At 47.1% G+C, this 21466-nt stretch overlaps 1 protein-coding gene and 1 long non-coding RNA gene across 4 annotated transcripts in view; one reads left to right on the top strand and one right to left on the bottom strand.

Moving 5' to 3' along the window:
• Nucleotides 1-21466, top strand: part of MSI1 (musashi RNA binding protein 1) — a 56832-nt gene that overhangs the window by 5114 nt on the left and 30252 nt on the right. The window lies entirely within an intron of this gene.
• LOC148221656 (uncharacterized) lies at nt 14616-20941 on the bottom strand. Of its 3 annotated transcripts, none has more exons than XR_015807645.1 (3): nt 19337-20941; nt 15953-16501; nt 14616-14943 (listed from the first exon to the last, which is right to left on the bottom strand). It is a non-coding gene; the product is annotated as an uncharacterized LOC148221656 (long non-coding RNA). The 3 variants fall into 3 exon arrangements; XR_015807646.1 differs by having other exon boundaries at nt 15953-19453; nt 20527-20941; XR_015807644.1 differs by having other exon boundaries at nt 15953-20941.

The following is a 21466-nucleotide window of genomic DNA, read 5'->3' as shown; positions in this document are numbered from 1 at the left end:
GCTAGGCACCATTGGTGTGGCACTTTTAGTATGATAGAAGGATGCAAACACTTATGGAATTGCAGAGGTGGGTGCATTTATGTCTGTGGATTCATATGGCTTTTAGAGCTAAGACAATACAGATGACAGAGGAAATGGGACAGTGGCTTTTGCTGCTCCTGGAGTTCAAGCCAACTGTCTGTAAACAGCTGGACAGAGTGACAATGCAGAAGAGGGCTGACCTGCTGCACTGTTGGGGTGATGGAATCCACTTCCCCCCAGATCTGCGCAGGACTTTGCCTCTGGCAGGGCCTTAGTATTGAGATGCACATCACGGTGGCCACCTCTAAGCATCTCCTTCCGAGTTGCTGCTCATCAGGTGCTAAGTGCTGTAACAGAGATCAGCTGTCAGAGCCTTTCTGAAAGGGAATTTGCAGAGCCATTAGGAGGGCACTTGTGCGCCTGGTCATAGACCTTGGCAGGGTGTAGGAGGTTACTGATGGCCTTATAGGAATGGCTTTTTAATTCCAGTGGAGTTTATGGATAGCACTCACATGTCTGCTTTTTGGTCCCCTGTTCTAAGACAGAGAGCAAGCCAGAAGAGATTTCTCCTTTGCACTGCACAGCCTGACTGATCACTGCAAAATGAGGGATGGGCTACACAAGTCAGTGTGCCTAAGCTCTGCAACTCACAGCTTTTTTTACTGGAACTAAGGAACATTCCTTCGCTAGGTGAAGACGATGAATCTTTTCTGTCCCAGTTGTCCTAGCCTAATGTCTGCTTCTCCAGCTTGTAAGGATTCTTGCCACAGGTTTGACAACAGAAATGTGGTGTATTTGCAGCAGGCTGGAAGTCACTGTGTATAGGTCCAGATTGCTAGTGAAAATCCCGTGAGGGTCTGCAGATGAGAACGGGTTAAAAGCCGCTTTCCTTGGGTGTAGGAATGTCTGAGCAGGCTGTGGTAGGCTAACGGGAAGCTGGTGGATCTTCATAGAGAGGATGTCTGGTTTTCACAGCTATGAAAGCCTGTGGTAACTTTGGGCTGTGTTTTGTGTAACATACTTGTAAATGAAGAGAAAAGCCTGAACACTGCAGAGAGCAACCTCTGAACACCACATACATCCTCTGCCAAGTGAATGATCAAGGTCAGAGTCTCAAGTGGTGAAGTAAACAGGGCTGGATCTGCCCTGTGCTTTGTCTCTGGCACCCATATGTGCTGTGGCCAAGAACAGGCTGTACCCAAGGCATGGGCTTCTCTGATTTTCATCAGGATGTGGGGCTGTGGGTGGAAGAGTGTTATAGTAAACATTTGCAGTCTGTCTTGTAGTCATGTGAAGTTGTTTTTCTTGCTCCATAACCAAAATGAGTTGGAATAATTTTGCTTCCAGTTTTGCTCAGAAAACAACTATGGAAGGCTGTGGCACATGTGTGCCAGTGAGGCTGAGACTTAAATAAGTGGGAAGGATCTCAAGGAGCTCTGATGTGATATGCCCAAAGGAATTTCCTCTCCTGGGGGTTGACCCCTGTGGCAGGGTTGTGTAAGTAGACTGCTGGGAGATCTGGTCACTATGGTGTGTACTCCATAACTTGAAGGTTGGTGGAGTAGTACCACCATTCCAGGTGTCTTGTGTGTGCTCTCTCCATCACCTGTGCACTGTCTGTATGAGGGTCACATTGTCACAAAACTGAAAGAAAGGCTTTTAGAGGAAGCATTCCTCTTTCAGTTGGGATGAACACAGTATTTTGTGAGAGAAATGCTCTCTGTCCGTCCCACCCCTTCTCCCCTCAGATTTACTTGTTTATATGGTTGCAGGAGGTAGCTCTTTGCCTTGTTGTGGTATTACCTGTGCTAAGGAGAATCATAAAAAGCTCAAGCACTTATTGATTCAGTTGTGGGAGCTGTTTCAACAGTGATAAAATGGTGCCTCTCCCTCAGTTATGGAATACCTGACAGGTTTTCTCTTTCCACCCTGAGGTTCCCTTTAAGACTTTTTGAATTATTTCCTCTGCTTTATAGAGCTGTAACAAAGGATGAGTGGCTGGATCACTGTGCCAGCTTTACCTGAGTAAAAGGGGCCACAGACAGGCTGAAAGGGCTCCTGTCAGCAGGCTACTAATTGCATGTGTCCATCAGCAGGTTGTCCTTCTACCAAATAATGTTATCTTGAGATGAATCCATAGGCAGCACAGAAGGATCTTGTTGAGAGAGGCAGAGCAGGGAGCTGTAGATTGCTGCTACTTATTGGGATGGTGTCTTCACAGGGGCAGGAGTGAGAGCTGCACCAGCTCTGGAAGAGCTGCTCTGCCTTGCAGTGATCGTGTTAAGAGGGAGTACACTTTGCTTTTCTTCCTCACCACTTGCATTGTGTTTTGCGCTGCTTTGCAATATTTCTGGAAGTCTGCAGAAACTGCTTGGAATTCTGTGGGGAATGAATGCTGGTTTTCCTGCTTGTTTTGTCCATGAACATTATATCATGCACTGTGTGTAAAGAAGAGCAATCTCTGTTTCAGAGGTTAATGAATGCCATAATGGACAGTCTTGGTAGCCTGTATACCTGAGGATTTTTTTTTTCCTGCATAGGAGCAGCCCATTTTACTGTTCTGCACAACACCAGTTCTGGATTTGTATAAGTTTTCTCGTACAGTTCAAATGTTACCTATGGCCTGTCTTGGAAGCTTCTCACCGAGACCAGGGAAAAGGGCAATTACTTAAAAATATTTGCACGTGGTTAGACTTTTTTTCTGATCTACTGAGAAATAATCACAATCATTTCCAGATTCTTTGATTCAAAGAATGTCACCAGAGCTGACAAGGTCTCATTCTTAATATGTTATATACTGTAATTAGGATGTATATTGCCATCAGCACCCTGAGACCTCAGGAGAACATGAGCTGAGGATTTTGCGTGTCTGCCCTTACTGAATGCATCTGAGTCTCATGAATATTTTTGAAACAGGTCAAATACCTGCCATTGCAAATCTACAGAGGCAATGAAAGCAATCCTTTGGGCAGGAGTGAAGATGGATTTCTCCTTCCTTACAAAAATGTTCAAGGAATGCCAGAATAAGTTTGAAGGGGTTGGTAATGTCTGTGGAGTTAGTTTTCTTTCTGAAGTTGTGGCAGAGAGGCTCCTATTCATTCAGCTGCAGATTGGCACTTAGCACATGTCTGGAGGCAGTGGAAGAGCCAGGCAGGACTGGGACAACAAGGATATAGTCAATATGGAAATTGAGACACTTCCCAAAAGCAAATTTGTGGATTATATGGCAGCAAACACCTTGGTGTTAAGAGGTAGGGTAGAATCCTCTTTTTTAGTAATTATAATATTATTATTTAGAGGAAATTACGTTGTTAAATGAACACATCATGAACATTATTAGCCATCAAAGCATCACTTGTGGTGCTGTGGGAAGGTGGAGAAAACAATGAAACTGAGGCATGACACCCTCTTGATGCCTCCAGAATGAGGCAGAAGAAACCCCAACACTGCTGAAATTCAGCTTTTGTGAAAAATGGTATGTGGGATCCTCTTTAGCCTGCCTATATGGATATGCTTGAACCCCCAAAGGAGGGGGCATGGTAGAGAAGCAGGGTGTCAAGTGCCATTCAGGTGGAGTGATGTTGGAAGTGGATAAGGCTACACATCCTATCCTTATCACTTCAAATCCTGACTGCCAAAATGTCTGGTTCAATATTGGTTCCACTGATTGACCTAGACACAAGACTACTGAGGACCCAAGAGGTCCTGAGCTCAGTGTAAACTCTGGGAATAGAAAGAGGTGTTGAGAGAAGAACTTGCTGTCCTGCTGGACAGTCTGGAACATTTGTCCATGAGAAGCCTGTATTTAATTATTTGTTTCTTTGGATGTTGAAGGTGGGCAGGAATTTTCCTGTGCTGTTGAACCAAGGCTACATCAATGATTAGGACTAAGGTTCATTCTGTTTCCCTGAGCTCATACTGCCATTCGCTGACTTACACTGCTGGAGCTCCTTTTCATGGTTTGGTTGCAGCTTGACACTAACTGAGCAAAAGCCTGGTGAGATCCCAAATGTTGCCATGATCATTAAAGAGGTTTCCTTCTCCTAAGACACATGCAAGATCACTAGCCCTTTTCCTGCACTCATGTTGCTCAGGAGGCTGGAGCTGAGCTGCTGCAGCCCTATCTGCTTGGGGATGGAGTTGTTTACAGGAGGGGGAAGCATGTGTTTTGGTGGAGGTGTGGAGGAGGCAGGTGTCCTGTCTCCTGTTCCTCAGCAACCAGGAGGTTTCTGTGTTCTTCAGGGCTATATACATTCAGCTAGACTTCTTTCTAAAAAAGAGACTGAATAACCTCTCCTCTGGCCTCAATGCAGGAAAGCTTACCCCCAAACTCTCTCTCCTGTTACTTTGCTTGGTGATGCCTTCGAGCCAGGGAGGACCTTTCCTGTAAACTCCTGCACAAGAGGCGGCCTGTCCCTGTGAGCTCTTGCATAGTAATTAGAGGAAACAACTTTGGGCTCCCACCACTGGTTATGCAACAGGGCTGGATTGTTTGTCACCACATAACCCAGCACCAGCACGCTGGTGCCTCTGTCCTGACACCCCTCCTTTGCTTCCATCTCCTCTCTAGGCATCTGCTTTGCAGGTTGCAGGAGTTTCTGTCCCACAGTCAGCTCCCAGGTAAATCTTGCCTGGGACATTTCAAGGGAAATTTTTGCCCCAGTTTCCAAGGCAACTGTCCCCTCACCCTGGCTGCCTCATTCCCATAGAAAGTTGCCCATTAGTCTCGTCAGCAGCTGCTGCAGGAGCACGCCGCCTCCAGAGAAGTTGTCCTTCGCTGGACTTTATTCCCGTAATGAGCAGGCAGGGGGCCACGGGTGGCCTGTGCTGCAGCCCCCGAGCAGGGCAGTGAGTCCAGCACAGAGCTGCTCTTGAGTGGGTGAGGGGGTGCTTGTGCCCTTCTACCTTCCCAGGGAGAAAGTGGTGCTTGGGGCTCCTGGGAGGTGCATGTCGCGGGAGGCTGAAGTGCTGATGGGGCTGCTCTTAGGGTTTTTTTTGGCGAGCGGGAAGGTGACAAGTGAATAAGAAGGACACGGCATTTTATTTAATTAGAAAAACCAAACTCCCTAAAACTAGCCTCCGAAGGGCCTCCGTTGTCATCAGCCGCACAAAGAGCTGTGACAAATGAAAGGAACTGAGCAGAGAAAAGGCTGCTTTCTCTTTGTGTCTCTTTCCCAGCTTCTGTTTGCTTTGCTGTCTCCCTTGCTCCCATTGATCAGGCATGTGGAAACATTCCTCCTCCTGCACTCCCATTGTGGCCGCCCGGTTGCCAGGCTGCCGTTGGCTTGAATAACTTCACTAAGCCAGGCCTCTCCAAAACCATGCCATCCGGCACGCTGGATGCAGAGCCAGACACTGCCCTCCCATCCTCCTCCCCTCCCTCCCCCCTCCCCAGCAGCGCAGGGGTGCAGTGAGAAAATGTGCCAAAGAACAAGGGAGGTAACGCAGAGCCCCAGCTGTCCCGATGCGGGGGAGAAGCACAAGCTTGCCCTAAGAAAATAGGGGCAAAAGGAGGGGACAATGGCCAGCCTGGGTTGCTGCCTTAAAAAGAAGGTGGGTGGTGGTGATGAGGGCTGTTAGCCCAAAGTTTCTGAACAGAGAGGAGACAAAATGGTACGTTTCCCAGGGATACAAGCTAGTAAAGCACAGTGAGGTAAACCCCAGCCTTGTTTCCCGTGGAGGGGAGAGGTGGAGAGGACAAAACAGGAGGCAGCAGGCAGCCGGCTGGGAGCAATTCATGGCCAACTCTCACTGGCTGTGCCACAAACATGTCCTTACAGCACACGGGGCACCTTGGGCCAAGCTCACCACTGCTGCTGGCTTGTGCAGCACCTCTTGTTGAGGTGACACCACTGTCTGGTGCAGGTGACAGCTCTGGCACACAGTGTGGCTGCATTCCTGGAGAGACTTCAGGGGCAGGCTGGGGGCTGTACCCCCAGGACTTGCTCCAGGGATTAACTTGGGGTAGCTCCTGTGCTGAAGACAGTGGACTGGAGCACTGTCCAGTGGCCCAGGGACCTGGGGGGGCTTGTGCTGTTGTTGCAGAGGGGCTGACACCCGCCTGCAGTCCTGCAGCCATTATTATGCCGAATACGAATCTGGCCTATTGTTCTTAACGCTATTTTTCATCGGTGGAATAGCAGTAAGCAATCTGTTCTTCCAGACAGGCTTTTGACTCAACATGGCTGGGGCTGGATCCTCCGATGGTGTAAAGCAGCCCTGGCCCAGCAGCTCACAGCATCACCTGTGACTCCCATTCAGTGTTCCCACAGCTGGCAGTTGTGTCCCGGCGCTCTGGATCAGAGGAACTGTATGACCACGGGCTCAGGCTGTGGCCAGCAGAGGATCCTTCCCAGATGCCACTAGGCATGTCCACAGGGGTGGCCCCTGCATCCCAGGAGGTGGAGGGAGATGTCCTGGGGGAGCTGAAGCCTGAGCCAGGCTGAGTTTGCTTCACAGAGGAGTCCTGGGTTTGCGCCGGGTTTGTGCTTGTTTGAAGGGCAGGGACTGCTGAGCTCAGGTGATTAACATAACAATCCCAGAGCTCTGCCTTCATCCTGCGGCTAAAGCCTGGTTTGCTCAATCCAATTTCCAGCCTCTGCCCTTTCTTTAGCAGGCTAATTACAGCGGCAGGACAGTGGAAATGACCTTCTTAAAGTCACAGTGCCCCTCATCTACTTACCTGTCAAAACACAGGAGACTGAGCACTGGTATTATTCAGAGAAATAACATGTTTAGATACAATGAGTGAGTGTACCAAAGTGTAGAGCTCTTCCCTGAAGTTCCCACTGGGAAGTTGTGTGTTGTTACCAGTAGTGATGTGCATTTGTAAAGCTCTTTCCAAGCAAGGTCCGCTGATCAGCAGAGCGATGGAGGTGCAGGATTGTTCAAATTTAAAGAAGAGTAAGTGTGCACTATTGCACTGATAAATGTGGAAATGCTATCATCTCACACAAAAAACCTGTGAGGGCACTGGGCTGGAAAGCTTCTGCAGTGCTGGCTTCTCTCATTAGTCATCCTAGCCTCATTCTGTCTGTAACACGGAGTGCTTGGCTCCAGTGCAGCTCTGGCCTCCTCCTGCACAAACTTGGATGTGGCCTGTGGGTCCGGAGAAGCTATGAGTGCTCTGGTGGTTGGTCCTGCAGGTGCTACAGCCCTGGCATGGGCTGGAGCAGGAGCCTGTGTGCAGAGCCTGCCTGGGGGCTGGAGCTTCAGATGAAGCAGCATGAGAAGCTGCAACCTGCAGGAAACCCTTGGGCTCAGCACACGGTGCTGATGTTTCCATTGACAGAGCAAAGGATGGGTGGTCCCAGAGTCCTTCCAAGGGCTTGTCCATTGGAGCAGAAACAAGTGATTTCCAAGAATGGCAAGGCTTGTTCCTGTTTGAACATTCTGATCAGCTTTTTAAAGACCTGTGCTGTAAGTGGCCTTCATATTCTTGAAACTATGTCAGCAGCCACACAAATCAGCCCCTTTCCCAGAGAAGAACAGAAAGTAAAAGTTTGTGCCTGACCAGTAGCTTGGCACAGGATATTTCTGTTGTGATCCTGTTGAAATTGTCAGTGATACATTGTTAAGGCTAAGTTTTGCCTAGGATTAAGTTCATTTTGTGATTTTAGTACTCGAAAAAAAAGAGGCAATATCCTGGTTGCAGGAGGACCTGTGAGGTGAAGCCAGTCTAATCGGTGGAGTAGCCATAGCTAAACTGCTTCTGGAGCTGAAAGGATGGTTTTGCTATCTCTCCTGCTTGGAAAGGAGGAAATATGGTGAGCATCGTGAGGCTTAATGTAATGAAACAGGCCAGGAATAAAATTAACTGGATAGCTGATACAGATGTGTCAGTCACACTTTGCCCCAAAGCCACTGCTGATTGCTGAGATACCTGTCCCATCAGGCATTGAGAAGAGGTAGCAAAACAATTTTCAATTCATGGCAGTCTTGGAGACCTGCTGCACACAGCAAATTTGATGCTGTGATAACTGACACTGTTTGTGACAGACAAATCTGTGGCTTGTGTAGTGAAGCAGTTCAGAAGTGCCTGCTGTCGCATACCAAGAGGTTGTGGAAATGGTACTTGCTAGGAAATATGTTGCAAGAGGATCCCAACTACCAAACACATCTATTGAAAGCCATAGGAGAGCAATGAGATATTTGAGAGTACTGGAAGTTGTTTTTTTTTCCCCTGTTATTTTTCTTTCCAAAGGCATAAATGATCTGGTTCTATTAAAAGGTACAAAATAGGGGATTCTTGAGAAACAAGGTGAAATCATGAAAACTAATACTCCAGCACTGAAGTATAAACTAAACATATCTGAAAGAGAAGAAAACAATTACAGGAAAGGCTGTTACTAGCAAACTACTGGGAGGAGGGCAAATGCATCCAGGGCCACAAGTCTAGGATAAATACAAGGAACAGTCTTGGAGGCATGACCTTGCCCATTCTTACTACAACAGCCTTTTCCTACGTTTTGCTGCTGGGAAGATAGTAACAGGAGTTGTTCTATCTCTAGCGTGGAATGCGGGGTTGTAGGAAAACAGTACAATTGCTTAGTCCTGCATAGAGTGATGTGGCTTTCCAACAGGGCAGGGATCTTGTTTAGAACTATGCACAATAAGATAGACTCACCCATGTTACTGTTGTTGATGGAAAACAGCTGGTTGCTTCAAGTGAGTCAGATGTAATTCGAAATTAATGATATGGAATGATATGGAGTATTGAAAACCCTTAAGATAAAAACTGAAATAAATCTGTTACCCGTAATGCAGGTGCACTCTGAGAAGAGACAAGCTGAAGCACACAGGAAACATTTATTGAAAAGGAAAAATAATGTCTCTCTAACAGGATTTTTTTGTTGTTTGTATTTTCCTATGTGAGCTGTGTGGAGGAGACTTCCTTGTTGGAGGAAAGTCCTGCTGCTGCTGAAGGGCAGGGCTCTTGTGGGTTGTCACTGGTCAAGTAGTGACAGTAGGCAGCTTGGCAGAGCCTGCATGTAGACTTTGGAGTATTAAAAATCAAGGCAAGTGGTGTTAGCTCTTCTCCATGTGTGGTTAAATGCTTTCTCTGTAGCTGGTGCCAGGCACTGTTGCAGCCCACTGCTCACAAATGCCCTTGCCAGGTGGAGACCACGTCTGCTTTCAGTTGGAGTTAAGAACCAAATGAGACTTTGTTTTCTGTGTCACTTCTAAATGATACTTAGGCTCCTCTTTCAAGTAGGAAGTTTAGAAAATTGAATCCTATGGCACTTTCAATGGGGGAATTCACCAACCTCTATTTTTTTCCCCTGTGGTCTGAAATACATTAATAACCTAAGTGTATGAGAGCTATCCTGCACCACAGCTATGTCAGTGGAGGATCTTGTATTTCCTTCAGATTTCACAACACAGAAAGGTACTTGGATCAGATAGTCTCTCAGAGACAAGCCACCTTGGGAATGCTGTTTTCAGCATCCCACACTGTCTTTGAACAGAAGTCAGAGGCCTCCTATTTGAGTTTGTATAGTAATTGGTTGCAGTGCCACTGTTTTAGTGCCATGGTGTCTACAAGCAGAGATCGTGCAGTCTAATTTTGTAATGAAGAATTATAATAAAACAGTAGGCAGTGCTTCCTGCAAAAAATATCTCCCGTGTGTGGCTTTGTACAGGATAAACTGTCTGGCTTAAATATAGAAACAGTGTTCTTCTGTCAGGAACTCTGAAAGAAAATGCATTTGAGTTGGTGTTTGCTGGCAGTGCATTTGGTATGTCATTCACTTACCTATCTAAATTCCAAATGTAGTAGTTCAATCAACATTAATTCATTCTCTTATGATGTATTGGGCTGATGGAAATCATTACACATTTGTGAGATGTGTGTTCCACATCACAGCATAGCAGTTGTCTGTCAGGGTCTGGCTCGCAGGTACCCAGGGTCCCTTCTATAGAGTAGGCAGTGTGCTGAACTTCCTGCAACATTGCCTGTGCAATCTCCTGAGCTCCTGATTACTCCCTTTCTTTTTCACTCCCAAGGACCTTGAGTCGGCAATGTCTGTGGCATGTTTGAAAAGTGCTATATCTGGCAAAACAAGCAGCAGCTCTTGCGAGGTCCTTCCGAGCAGGTTTCTCTCACTGCTGTCATTCCCCTTGCACAAGCACCATGCACCCCATACCCATCCCAGGATTTGCTTGCTTCCTTCTGGTGATTGGCTCTGTTATTTTGGAGCACAGGCTTACAGAGCCAAGATAGAGGATCTCCAAGGGAAGTTTTAAATGTTCAATAAAAGAAGGAATGCAGGGAGAAAAGAAAGCACCGACTCGAATGGCATCATTTTCTTTTCCACATCCCTTTGAGGTTCTCCTGTCTTCCCTGCCTGCGTGTGACCTCCCTCCTCTTCCAACCAGGCTCCTTCTTTTTTCAGTCTTCGTCCTGCCCCTCACCCTCCTTATTCATTGATCTCCCTTTAGGCTTTATTAGTGACTCTCCCTCCCACCCTTTCCCTCAGTTTTTCTGATTCTCTAACATGAGACAATTGAATGAGGCCAGACTCCTAAGCCGAAGCTGGGGGTGAGAGGGAAGAGGCGTTAAGATTTAATGATATTGCCTCTTTAAGGAATCCCTAATTCCTCACACCCATCTCCTCCCCCACCTGAGAACCAATTAAAACTCAATGAATTCAAGTGGAGGCTTTTGTGCATCACATGTGCTTGACTAACAAAGCCTTCTCCATGCTGGAATAAAAGCTTCTATTCAGCAGCCAGTTTGTTCTAATTCAAATCACTTCCACTCCAGCATCCTCTCCTTCCTTGCTGCTCCTGAGTTCCCAGGCTGGGCTGCCACCCGCACAGCCCTGCCCAGAGCTTCATGCTCCACCTTGCAGAGTCCTGCTTCGGTGGCAGTGAAGCAGAGGATGGGAGATGACCTCCATATGGTTAACTGGGCAGTCCATGCTCATTGTGTCCTTGTTCCCAGGAGCCTCCTAGGCTGGGGATGAGCCCACGTGGTGCCCTGCAGGAGCTCCAGCCCTGGGAGCTGTCTCAAAAGGATTTCTTGCTGTGCCCTTGGGAAACAGCTCCTGTGTGCAGAGTCCTCTGTGTGTAGACAGAATATTACTTTATCTATGGACAGAACTCAGCCTTCCTTGAAATGAGTGAAAACCATCTCCTTATCCCATCACTGTAGGGGTCATGCAGATGTAGTGACACCTGAAGTAGCAAAGGAGTCCAAAAGCACACAAAGTCTAAGTGAGTAGTTTGTACTTTCATCTTCTCCAGGGAAGTGGGATTCCTCAGGAATCCCACCTGAGGGTAACTTCTGTCCTTTATTGTGCCCTGAAAATGAGCTTGGATAAGGTCATCTGGGGGATAGAATACATTTCACACTATTCAACTTCCAAATTTAAAAACCTCAGTCGAAAGCTTTGCAGCTGCAGATCTGGAGCTTGGGTGACTTTTAAGTAGGGAGGCAATTCTCTGTCCAGATGTCAGCCAGGTAATCTTCCAGGTGTAAAGCAGGCTCTGCTTAGAGCTTCTGCCTGTCCTTTACTGATCAGTGTTGCCTGAGCTGTTAGCAAAGCTGTGTGCATGACATTAACTGGGTTATCTTTTCTCTGTTCCTGCAGCCTCCTATTTGTGTAGATACTTTTGAATTTTTTCTGCTCTTGTGAGAAATCTCTGGGAGAAGCAGGTTGAGTGCTTTGCTGTGATCGCAATGAGGTTTTTACTCCTCTAATCTCTCCTGGGAGTGAGCTCCAACATTGTGGGCCAGCTGCCAAGGAAGCTATCTGCTCTGCTCCAGAGCCCTGTTCTGCTGTATGGCAATTCCATTGCTCCTGAAACACGTGGTTTTCTCAGGGAGTCATGAGGGAGATAACCAGCTCTTGGGTAGCTGGGACCAGTCCTACAAAGAGCTCTGACAATTGTGATGAGCTCTTGGAAGCTGATTTCATGTTTCTAGAGGCACCAATGCTTAGAAGAGTGGTTTGGGTGTACAGGCAGTTCGGGAACTGGGATATCTGACAACAGGAATATTGGACTCATCTGTAGTTTGTGGTGCTGGTAATTCAGCCTGCCACACTGCTTTGCAGCTGTCCAGCATGGCAGGGAACAAGTGTTAACACATCTCAGGGTGTGTTGCAGTCTTCTTGTCAACTTTTATGAAAGAAAGATTTGAACATCCCTTAGAGGTCCTGTTCTTTGCTATGGCTGTGATCTCTCACCTCTTACCAACAACCCCAAGTTTGGCCATCAGCTACAGCTGAATATATTTTACTGTTCCCAAAAAGTATGTTTGGGTCTATATTTGTTTGTCTCACTTGTGTGTTTATAGATTTGGACATGGGACCTTCCTTTGATGTCAAAAGCCTCTAACTATTTTGTAAATTGGCACCAATTTTTCCATGCAGATTTTTTTTCTCTAAGTTGGCCTCTTGTTGCAGGGATGTACAGAGTTAAAAATAAAAAAAATGTGCTGTGGATGGTTTTTCCCTTAGCAAACCCAATAATGCAAAATAACAGAGACTCTGACAATATGCAAAATGCTTGGGGTGCTCAGATTAACACATAAATTTTAAAGAACTGTTCATTAAATGACAAGTTAATTTCAGGTAGTGCCCTGTGGTATCATGACAGTAGAATCTCTATCCATCAGTATGGTGAAGGGGAAAAAGATCAGAATCAAAATCTATTTTTTCTGTCAAAAAATACTATTTTCCCTTGAGTTAGAGGAGGCTGATTATTTGCGGAAGATAAAAACTCTTTCCCTCTACAGCTTTGAGTTATTTGCTGCCACATGTTCTCTCTGAAGATGTTGAAACGTTTTGTTGTTGTTGTTGTTGTTGTTTTGAGATAGGGAGAAAACCTTGGTTTTCAAGAAGTAAAAGAGAATTTTCTTGGCCCAAATCACCTGGGCAATTTGTGAGAAAGGACAAACAACTTATGAAGCTGGCTTCTCTGGAGCCTCCTGTGAAATGGAGCAACCGTGTAGCAGTGCTCTGTGATGGGGCCTGACAGTGCTATTGCCTGCTCAGGGCCTGGCACAGCTTAGTTGGTCCCTAGACCTGTCTGTAATAAACTTGCTTAATTGAACAGAGCAGAAGATCTGAGCTGCTGTGGTTGTGGGGCTCAGTGGGCAGAACAGCCCCTTCCTTCATGATGCAGCTGAACTCTCCCTGTGTCAAACACTGACCTTCGTCTCAGGGGCTCTGCACTTTGTTCCTGTTTCTTGTTAGTGAAATGAGTTTGATGGTCTCAGACTTACGAGTAAATGGTCTCTACTTCAAAACAAAGTGCAGTTAGTTTGGCAGGAGAGTCCCAGGTCTGACCTGAAACTAAATTACAGCTGACCCTGAGACAGTGAGGCCCCTCCAGGTCAGGGACAAGGGCATTGTCAGGACACTGGGAGCTTGCACTGTAATTAGCAGCAAAGGTATCAAATACCTCTCTTTCCAGCATTCCTGTCCTTAAAGCAACACAGGCATTAAATCTTAAAATTTCCTACTGCAATCTCACTAAAAACAAACCAAAAGGGAAGTAAGGCTGACCAAACTTTCACTGATTTGCTTTTTCTCTGTAAATCCCTCCCCTCCTCACGCTGTCTCCCACAATCCCTTGTTCTCCCAGCATTTAGGAGTGAACTTACCAGACACTGCATTGCTTTCAAGGCTCCAGAATGATCAACACACTTGAGCATGCTTTGCCTGACAGCAGGAGTGTGTAAGAGCAGCTTTCCTACTTCAAAAACTTGTTTTATTCCAGAGCTGCTCTACTAGCAGCTGTCTGTTCTATTCCCGGGTTTTTTCGACCACCAGAGAGGCCCTTTTAGATTCACCCTTAAAAATGTGATTTAAATACACTTTCTGTTACAGGAACATTGTAACATTTGAGAGAGCAAAACACTCCTACTGGTTTCCTGGGTGTCCAGCAGAGTGCCTGTAAACAGAGGCCAGGATGCATTGCAGCTAAAAATATAGAGAAGGTATAAATTACTGAGCCTTATGCTTTCAACATGGTCACCTGTGCTGCTAAAAACCCAGACCTTGTGTATGCACCATGGGGTACCACTAGCTTGTTTTGCAGAAAATGCTGTGTGCTGAGAGCTTTCCCAAGCCTTCTTTGGAAGAGGGATGTTTACTCATTTCCAGCTTCTTGAGTCAAACATCTAAAATCAGTGGGAAGTTTTGGAAGATGCCTCACTATTTCCATCCATGACAAGCAGGCAGTTTCCAAACCCAGTGGTGTCTGTGAAGCAGTAAACCTGGTTACCCCCAGAAGGGAAAGGTTAGAGCAAGGCAGGACATACTGCACAGGGATTCCAAAAACATCCATATAATCAGATTACAAGTCCAGTGAGTCGAGATGTCTTAAACCAGAGTATGATCCCTCTATTTCATGTGTAACTCATGAAAGTCCTTTCCTCTGATTGCTCTAAAAAGGCACTGATCATTCCTGCAAAAAGATGTGCAGAATTGCTCATTGAATAATTTGGAATATGGCAGGGAGATGGAACTAAAATCTTAAAGGCATTTTTGTCTGAGCCTTAAGCGTTTTTAATGTTACTTTAATGTTTAATGTTACCATTCCCCATTTTGATTCATATACCCAGAGACTTTGAATTGCACAGGTTACTGTTTCATTCATATTTTTACTAAAGGGATGGTTTCAATATACATTTCACACCTCTACTGTGAGAAAGGTTTCCTGCTGCTCCTCTGTGCCCTGCTTTTGGAGGAGTATCTTCATGTCTTAGCCTTGTCCTAAATAATGCCTTGGCCGGCTACTTTGGATGGAGCTGGTCCTTAGCTGTTGCAGTACCTTGGCCACCGGCCAGCTGGGAGCTCTGAGGAATAGTTTGTGAATCACTGCTTGCTCCTGGTGGGAAAAGGGTCAGTGACTCAGTTTACTTCAGCTCATGGAACTGCATGGGCATGACGTAGGTGAGGAAATTTCTGCCTGGAAAAATAAAAAAAAAAAGACCCTAAGGTAGTAAAATCAGCCTTGAGGGAAATCCACAGCAGGCAAAGGCGTGAAAAGATAGATGGTTAAAGGCTGTGAAAAGTGAGAAAAAGATGGGCAAGAATGGACAAGTAGCAGCATGAGCAAAGTATTTCCCACTAGACTTTGAGCAGTGCAGAATGAGCGCTTCCCTTCAGTTAGAGGTCAGCTCACTGGGTGTGTGGGCAGGGGAATCACTGTGTCTTGGGACCAAAGAACAGATTTTGAGCCTTTTCTAGTTCCAAAGACATTTAAAGCTGGTGAAGGTTACTGAAACTAGAGTATTTAGTAACAACCATCTCATTTCACATTCCTTAGTCTGGAAGGATTGGGAGCCTGTAAGCCTGAGTGCAGATGTGCCCTGGAGTGAGGCAAGCCCTCCTTCTCTGGTGGGCACCACTCCTGCTCCAGAGCATCTGTGCTGGGTGCACTGCTGTAGAAAAGCAGTTCTGAGTATAGCACACACTGGGTGAGTTTATGCCTTGCAGTAGCCTGTTCTACAGCAAACAGGAGAATGAGCAGAGAATGACCACAAGTGCACCTGGACCCCGGCAGCCTCTCGCCTCCTTTCCCCTTCAGCAGGGAGGAGGCTCAGGCATGTACAGAGCAGCTAAGCCTCTCCTGCGGTTTGAGGATGGGAGCTTTGCCTGGGAAGACACTGGTGTCCGTCTTGATTAGGATGTGATGCCTGATGTAAGTCATGTGACAAGTACAAACAAAATACCTTGGCAAAACCTTGAGGAACCAGGACAGGCTGAGCTGCTTAGGAAGATTTACAGTGTGTATTTCTGTCCTGTGTACTTGCCTTGGTCTGAACCTTTCTCATCTCAAGAGCTCCAGCATGCACCCTGGATTTTAAAGATAGTTTTTTCTGTTCTTTCGCCCAAATACTCTGCAAACCTTCTCAATGTTGTGCTGTTAAGTTTAGCAGTTACTTAGCCCTAGTTACTTTACACCATCATAGTACCTGAATGCTATAATGTCGTCCTCTGAGAAGTGCTGTTGGGATTTGTGGACCAGAGGTCCCATCATCTTAGATTAGAAAATAAGTCTTGAAGAAATGGGAGTTAAAAGCCAGTGCAAGTACTATAGCAGAGGTAGGAAATCGATCATGTCCTGAAAGAGAGGGGATGAAGAAACAGCTTCTGCTTGCTCAGCTCCTGTTCATGTGTTGAGCCAAAAGTTCTCTGTTTGCTCCTGTGAGTGCTTCCTTCTGGTGCTGCTCTGGGACAGTGCCAGGACCCAAATTTCTGCCTCCTGCAAGCATCTCAGCAGGGAATCCAGTCCTTCCCCTGAGTCCTGTTCTGCCCTTGTTCCTCTGTTCTCTTGGACTCTACCTTCTTTAAGGCAGATTTTAGAGGTCCTTCACACGGTGCTGACTTCATCCCCAGATTAATAATTCACACATGCATCAGACCTGCAGAGGATATGCAGGTCCATGGATAGTGCAGCATCACTGCCTGAGGAGCTGATGTAGAGACCCAGCACACTGGACAGCCAGGCACCAGCAGTGTCACTGCAAGGAGACATTGGAAACACTGTGTTGGCTGTGGTGTTGTGTTTAGGGCTCACCCTGCCCCTCTTCCACTGGGACACAGGATTTTAGTTTAAATTCAGAACTTTAATACTTTTTTAAAATGTTAGTACAGAAATCCCTTTTGTATAAGGTGTCTGGCAGCTCTCAAACCTGACCCAGAACTTTTTCTGTTACCCCTCTTCACCCAGCTCATTCCCAGATGTCTTCTCAGTCTGGTGGTATTTGGTCAGCCCAGCCCCATGCTACACTGTTCTTTGCCCTATTATGAACCCATGGACCAAAGCCTTTAAATTTCTCTGTTATTCCTCTTCTCTAGGCTCCATCTATGCATATGGAGTGTTCCTGCACACATATATAATACATATATGTGTTCTTGCACATATATAATGTACAAGAACAAAACAGGATATAATCACCACACTGACATTTGTTTAATTTAGTCTTAAAAATGTTCATGAATGGGAATTCCATGGCTTTCCTGGCTCCCCTGTCCCATCTTTAGCCATCTTTATAGTTGCTAGTTTCTCCTGATATCTAACATTTCTCTCTTTCTGTGTCAACTGAAGCTAACCTTACCTTCAGTGAGCACAAGAAACAATTCAATCAGTCTTCTTTTAAAGAGTCCAGTACATGGTGGACTTTGGTTGCATCCATCTCACCTCTCTTTTCTAATGGTTAGGAAATGAGTCCCTCTGTATCCCACCATGGGAAGCTCTGAGCTTCCAGGTGAGGAGGGGAAGAACAAGAGGCAATGCTCTGCTTCTCAGCTAGAGAAGAGCCTCTTAACAGTGGATGCTCTAAGAAAGGTCCCTTTTCCATAGGAAGTAAAGACTGGGATGGGGTTACATAGGAGAAAGGACAGAGCAGAAAGCAGTGACTGATGGAAGGCTGGAATGAATGGTAGCTAAGAGGTTAGAGGCAAGGTAGAGCTCAGGGCACTTTCAAGGAGAGAGGTCTCATTTTTCAAATCTGTTATTGCTTTCTGTCACTTTATATGCAATCTTTGGAGTATTTAAAAAAATCTATAAATTAATGGGAAATGAAAATGTTTCCATCTCCTCTTTGGGGAGGGGGGAATCCTTTGCAGGCTGCTGCAGAGAGGTGGCACCTGGGCCGGGCTGCTGTGGTGCTGGGCCTGCATGGAACAGCTCCTGTATTAGAGCTCAACAGCCAGGGCTTCCTCCCTCGTTTGCTGGGCTGATTTAGATAGGATCATGGAGACTAGACGCCACGTAGTAGTTTTTAGAATTTGTAGAGAGGAAGAATAGCAGGCAGGGCTCTCTGATTTTTCCCTTAGCCATCATTTCCAGGACAGCAGGTAGAAGCCTGCAATCTCCTACTGTCCTTCAGAGACCTCTCTGGTTTTGCTGTTTTATGCTGAATCCCTACACTGAATTTACTATGCTGCAAGTTCTCTTGATGTTTTATTTTTCATCGCCTGCAGACTTCTTTCCCTTTTTTTCCCCATGAGGCTGCAATCCCTCTTGCTGCTCTGTAGTAATTGGGGTGGTCTCCTCCTCTTTCCTCCCTCATTCCTTTTCTGGTTATCTCAGTTGTCACTATTTACTCTTCCTCTCCTCTTTCTCTTTATGAATACCTATGTTTCTCTTGCATGACCCCCTCTTCTGTGTTCCCACCCATCCTCTTCTTCAGTGCTCTACACCATGTAAACAGTTTGCTCTCCCATGAATCTTGCTCCCTGAGGTTTCTTATATGAAGTAAAGAAATCCTTGGTGCATTTGCAGTAATTTGTCTCTTCCTATTGCTGACTCTGTCCCTCCCTGCCCCCCTGCCCCCACCTGAGTGGAATCTAAATAATTTAATTTCCCTAAATAGCTCCTCTTTGCCGATGTGCCTGACTCTTGCCCCAAGCCAGCTCCTGCCAGGCTGGTGGTTGCTGGGGCAGTGAGTTCCCTTCGAGGTAGGCACTCCTGGCTGCCTCATGCATGGGCTAGCAGGGTTTTGCCATCAGCCTTTCCAGAGGGTCAGCATCCTTCCTAAAGCAGGCCTGAGAACCACCAGAAGCCACTGCCAGAGCCAGGCAATGCCCCCAGGCTGCCTGTGGAGTCACAGCTAATACCTTCCAGGTTTGCACCTTCAGCATCGTAATGCAAATCTTACAAAAATTATTTGAATTCCTGCTCAAATTTGTTTATTAATTGTCCAAACTAAATGAAAAGTGAAACTTCCCATAGTTCCTGACTGCCAAAACCTCCCAGCTAAAGACAGGTCTCCAAGACAATCTCTCCTTAAGCTTCATATGATGAGGGAGGGAAAAGAGGAGGCTGCTTTCCCTGACCCACCCCTAACCTCCACTTTTTGGAACCTCCCTCTCACCATGAATAACTCCAGTGTCTGCCACTGGTGCTGGGCAGAGCTTTGCCAATCATCCTCCTCTGCAGGAAGTGGACATGATTTTGATAGTGTCACTCTACCACACATGAGACACTGAATAGCAGCAAGAAAACTGAGCAGTTTTGTTAATCTCGCTGGTGTTTGGCAACCTCTCAGCAGCAGCCACAGAGGCACTACAGCTGTCTGTCTGCAGCCCCAGGAATACAATGCTGCATTATTTTATATTCAGCAGATCATCTTTCCAATCATAAGGTCTGGAATGTTTTATATATTTACTTCTCTGTGAGGAAAGCTTCCTACTGTCACTAATCAGCAGATTTTTCAAGACCCACTGTCCTGTGCATTACAGAGATAAATGAATTGATACTTACAAAGCACTTCGGAGTCCTAAGGTGGAAATACAAAATATCATGTGTATGTCTTGGAAACAACCTCGGAATAAGTTACATGGTAGCTTACTGTGTCATTGCCAGTGATGCAAGTCCAACCACATCCTCCATGCAAATCTTCTTGAAGGCTCAAGTTTTTTCCTCTGATCTTCACAGATGTTAACTCACATTGATCCTGTTCTCCCCTCTCCAACATTATTTTGGTGGAGAAAAAGTGAATAAAATAATAAACATAAAAAAGGACACAATGAGGTATTTTAACAGTGTGCCTCAGAGTGCTCAACTTGTACAGTCTTAAAAATAACATGTTTAAAATTATAGTAATGCACTGGTAGCAAAGCAAGAGATGTTGTCCTTTAGGGAGTCCAACACTGAGCTCTTGTTTCTTTTTTTTCCCTCCTTCTTGTTTTTAATTAGCATTAGTAGTGAGCTAGCTTGGGCAATTATGGAACATAAAACCTGTGCCAGGTGACTTGAAATTGTTAGTTAGTTCCCCCTCTAAATGGGAGAGAGCAGGTGCCAGAAGGGAGCAAAACATCAGTGAGTTTGGACAGTGTGGCAGGCGGCTGTGGTGGCTCTGGGAGCCCAGCTTTGTCTAGGTTTCTCAGGACATGCAAGAGGAGATGGCTGGGATGCTGCCTCAGCACCGCTGCTTCCACTGGCTCTGCACTCCTGCCCGTCACTGCCAGCTGCAGTATCACCTCTGCATGTCATTATTTATATTTCCCTGCTGCACCAGCCCTGCTGCCTCTCAGGGCACCTCCACCCAAAGTGATGACTTCAGCCCTGTGGAATGAAGAGTGGGTTATTCTGGAGAAGCAGCTCAGCCTGGACCAGTGGCAGCAGGAATTGGGATGCTGCATAGCTCAGTTCCCAGGAGCAGCTACCGAGTCTGTGGTGTCGAGTGCATTGCTGTGCCCAAGCACAGGGCCAGGACACAGGATAGGATCCTGAACCAACTCAGGAAATGGGGTGGGTGAATGGTGGTTTGGCAGAGCTAATGGGCAGAAGATAAATTTAACTCAGAGTTGCAGCCCATGTAACAAAATATATTATCACAAAATATTGTTTAAAAAAAGTGTAGTGGTTCCTCTCCAGGAGGGTGAGGATGTGTACTGGGACATGGTAAAACAGTTATGAGAGAAGAGGAAGGCACTGACCTGAGCTATCAATACCTTGCTTTAGGCAGTAAGAGAGTACAGGGGGGACCCATGCTAGAAGGAGCCTGTGGGGAGTATCTGGCAGCACAGTAGCGTATACCTGGAATCCAGCGATACCCTTTTGCCATGAGAAGGGGTCACAGCACTGTCACCAGAGGCTTTGAGCACTACTCTGTTCTGATATGCCACAGATGTGAACAAGTGCCTTCTCCTAGAGAGATGCTTGGTGCAGTCAGGCAAGGTTTCAGCTCTCCTCTCGACTCCAACTTTATAGGTATTTCATTTGTTTCTCACTGAGCTCCTCCAGCTACGTGGGGTAGGTTGCCCAAGAGCAGAGGCGGAGTGCACAGACCTGCTCGAGAAGCAGCATGTGAATGAACTTGTGTGGCAGTGGAACTCGAATAGAGCCCGGCATGAGTCTGTCAGCCTGAATGAGCAAGAAACTGCACGGTGCCTTGGGGACCAACCTACCCTCTTCCCAGTGAGCCGCGGGGAGAGGAGAGTGGCTGGGCTGTGCATACCTGGTGCTGCGGGGCTCTACGGGGCTCCGCGGTGCCCGGCCACAGCTCTGCCCCGGGTCCTGCAGCCTGGGCACTGCCGTGCAGGGCAGCAAGCGGCGAGGCCGGGAAGCCCCTGACCCCTGCAGGGTCCCCGTAGGCTGCCAGGAGGCACAGAGGTACCAAGGCTCCGGGAAGGCGCCTCGACTCCCCGCTGCCTAGTCAGGGTCCCGGGGTGAGCAGGGCAGTCCTGGTCCCGACCTGGAAGCGCCCTCGGCGGCGGCGAAACACCGGGAGGAACAGGGCCGGGGTGTCCGGGATCCGCCACAGCGAGCCCGAGCGCACCGGGCCGGGCCTGGCTCCGTCGCCCTTTGTCCACCGCCCCGGGGCAGGTGCGGGCGGCGCGGCCGGGGACAAAGCGGCTGCGAGCTCCAGGGCTGCTCCCGTCGCCTCCGCGCCCGGAGTCGGGCGCTCTCCCCCAGCGCGGTGCGGGGACGACTCCCTACACTCGGCCCCGGTTCCGCCGGCGGGTTTTATGCGCAG

The sequence above is a fragment of the Sturnus vulgaris genome, chromosome 19 (assembly GCF_052056855.1).
Source record: "Sturnus vulgaris isolate bStuVul1 chromosome 19, bStuVul1.hap1, whole genome shotgun sequence".
Classification (NCBI taxonomy): domain Eukaryota; kingdom Metazoa; phylum Chordata; class Aves; order Passeriformes; family Sturnidae; genus Sturnus; species Sturnus vulgaris.
Note: the sequence above shows the minus strand (reverse complement) of the source record. Positions and strands in the feature narration are given on the sequence as shown.